This window comes from Galeopterus variegatus, unplaced genomic scaffold (genome assembly GCF_000696425.1).
Source record: "Galeopterus variegatus unplaced genomic scaffold, G_variegatus-3.0.2 Scaffold4787, whole genome shotgun sequence".
Taxonomy (NCBI): Eukaryota; Metazoa; Chordata; class Mammalia; order Dermoptera; family Cynocephalidae; genus Galeopterus; species Galeopterus variegatus.
In genome coordinates, this window is record NW_007730898.1 from 58,833 (window position 1) to 62,509 (window position 3,677).

Genomic DNA, 3,677 nt, shown 5'->3' on the forward strand with positions numbered 1-3,677 from the left:
TGCTGAGTGCTTTACATTTATTTCTGTATTTATTTTTTACAACACTCTATAATCTAAGGATGATGAGATGCTCATTTTGCCAGTGAGGAAACATATCAATTAGAATTCAGTTCTGATTCCACATTTGAAAGCTTGATCATTACCTTTTACTGCCTCATATGTTCCCTATAAAAAAGAGAGATGACAGACTTGGATTTATTTGTGCCTTGCCTTTGGTCATAGATGGCTATATGGACTCCTGTTTGTCTTCTACATAAAACTTTATTTATCCTGAACCACTCTGGATAGGCTTGTTTTCCTGAATACTGAGATTTCTCTACATGCACGTTCTCTCTAGATCATTACATCTACTGTCATAGCTTTAAATATTACCAAAATGCTGGTTATTTCCAAATTAACACATTCAGAGGTCGAGACCTCTCCTCCGTCTATAAGATTTGAACATCTAACTGCCCAGTTAACCCCTCCCCGGGGATGTCTAACAGGCATCCCAAATTCAACAAGTCCAAACAGAAAACTTGATTTCACCTGGCCCAAACTAATCCAAACTAAGCCCAAATTAAACTAAACCCTCATTTCCAATCTTGGTGGAAATATCATCTCTAATCATAGTTTCTTGGGCCCCAAATTTAGGAGTCAGCCTACATTCCCTGTGTCTCGCACACTCCACATCTGTTCCATTGGAAAAGTCTGTTAGCTCTGTCTTCACATACAATCTAAACTGAGTTCTCACCTCTTCTGTAGCTACTACCCCAGGCCACACTTCCAGTATCTCTCCCTGAAGTTACTGCAATAACTTTTGACTGCTCTCCCTTCATCCACTAGTACTCCTTCACAACCCGATCCCAGCCTATTTTCCAAACAGGAGCCAGAGTGATTTTTTCAAAAACCTATATTAAATTACATCATTTCCTGCTCAAATTCTGCAATGGATTTCTGTCACCTGAAGAACAAATCTAAAATCTTCACCAGCATCTATGAGACTCCAGGTAACCCAGGCCCTGCTTATCTCTTGGACCTGCTGCCCAGCACTTCCTCTCCACCGCTCCATCACGTAGGCACCACTCTCCTTGCTGTTTATCGACCTCCAGCTCTTGCTGCCTTAGCCGCTCTGACTGAGTCTTTCCTCTTGCCCCAGGTATTGGTGGGGCTCTTTTGTTATTTTTTGCACTTCTGAGCTTTCTTTCTCACCCCCATCACCACACACACACACACACACACACACACACACACACGTTGTATCATTCTGTATTCAACCATACTTTATTTAGTTCGCAAAGCCCTTATCACAACCTAACTCTTTATTATATATTTGTTTCCTAACTTGTTTACTGTCTGTTTTCCTCATTAGAATGGAAGCTCCATAGGGGTAGAGATTTTGCCTGTTTATCTCAAACATTTAAAAGATTGCCTGGCACACAGTAGGTTTTAAAACTTAATGTTGAATTTCAAAACTATGTTTTTAATTTTTTTTCTAAAATGGGCTTTTATACTATCTGTATTCATGGATTGTGCTGAGCACAACTGGCTTATCTTTAAGGTTGGCAGCATGAGTAGATATGCTGGTTATGCCACGCCGTCAGAAAGCAGAGTTATAGATGGAGAAGAACGGTAAGAGCGTGGGAAGCTAGAGCTGAGTATGGCTTTCATTCTCCTTGGAACACCAAGGTAACACCAAGTGACAGAGGCTTCTCTACCTTTTGTTAGCACTACTGATTACATTGCCCATATTTTTCTTTCATGTCCCTTACATCTGATTCTATGAAATAAATTTCTCCTACAGTTTTGTTGGGTTTTTTCTTCCCTTTTTAAAATAAGCATTCTCGAATGCTTATTTACACCTCAAGATGTGGTTGAATTTCACCTTCTTCAGTACTCACCACTGTAATCTTTTTTCCTCCTCTTTCAATATATAACTAATTATATACAATCTTTCTGCAGGATTTATTATATTGTTGAAATTTGTTTCTTGAATCAGTTTGAAATGGTGGGGTAAGAGCAGAAAAATAGCTACTTGTTTTATCCTCTAACTTTCAGATTTTCTTTATTGGATCTTTTTTCCACACCTGGAGGTTAATTTCAGGAGATCACAGAATTTTTCTGGTTATGTTCAGGTACTAAGTATTTCATTTTCAAGTAATAAAAAACCTTATGTGAAGCTATTTAAAAAATATATTTGGAAATACTAAGGATCTATTAGCCAAGATAATTTTAAGAAAAACAAAGTTTGAGGATTTACATTATCAAATATCAAAATTTATTATAAAGCTCAAGTAATTAAACAATATGGTATTAAAACAAGCATGGGCAAATGGAAATATGGAACAGAACACAGTCCAGAAACAGACCTTCCCAGATAGAGTCACCTGATTTTGACAAAAGCACTGCTATAAGTCAGTGTGTAGAATGTTTTTTTTTTTTTTTTTCAGTAAAAGGTGCTGAATCAATTGGGTATCTACAAAGGAAAAATTTATTTTGACCTCTCCTCATACCCTATGCAGAAATTACTTTGTGATTTGCAAAACTCAGATCAACTGGATCTGAAACTTCAGTGAGAAATATAAAACAATGTAGCCTGTAGAAGAGAACATAGGAAATTATTTTGTGACCTTGGAATAGGCAGAGATTTTCTAAATAGTATACAAATATAACAACCCATAATTGATAAATTAGACTTCAATAAAATTAAGAATTTCTGTTCATTAAAAAGACACCATTTAGAGAGAGAGAAGCCAAGCCATACACTAGAAAAAATATTGTGTTATATATATGGTACTCCAAAAAGTTCATGGAAAAATTTGTATTATCTATATATATATATATATAAAGGATTGATATCCTGACTGTGTAAAGAACAAAAAACCCAATAAAAACGGTCAAAGTGATCAAAAGACTAGAACAGGCACTTTATATACATGGTCAATAAGCATATGAAAAGGTCATCGACATCATCACTTATTGGAGAAATGCACTGAGGTAACACTACACAATGGCTCAAACTTAACAGTATTTCATATAAAATTTATTAAGCGAGGAAGTAGAGTAACTGGAACTCTCATACACTGCTGATTGCTGTGGAAACTTTTACATCTGCTTAGGAAAATTGTTTGGCAGGATCTACTGGTTTCAGGGGGCACTGGGTGGTCAGGCTGTGCTGCCGGAGAGTGCAGCCAAGGTTATCCAGCAGGTAAATGTCACCCAGGGAAGAGACCAGTGCATGATTTGAGGTCTCTGAGAACAGAAAACAAGCTTTCTGTGCTCAAGTGGTGCAGTGCTTACTTACACCAAAGTGAGAAAGAGAGCCTGGATGAGATTTAGCCCTTTGCAAAGAATGGGTCCCCGAGGCCAGCAGATCCACTCCACAGGTACGACGGGCAGTGTGGCTGCAGCTTTTACGCTTCTCTCTGTGTAACGGAGACGCAAAAGGATGACTCAAAGCAACATCAATGCGTTGAGAAGCCCAGAGGGTCTGTATCCCACAGAAAATGGGAATAGCCCCCATTCAAAGTTAGCTTCTGTTTTTTATTGTAAAGACAAGGAACTTTCACAAGAAAATTCAGTTGATTAAATCATTACAAAGGACACAAGGACGTGGGCAGTTTCACAAAAGTTATCTAAAATCTAGTTTAAGCAATGGAAACTAGTGACATCAGTAAAATTAACAATGTGACATTCCA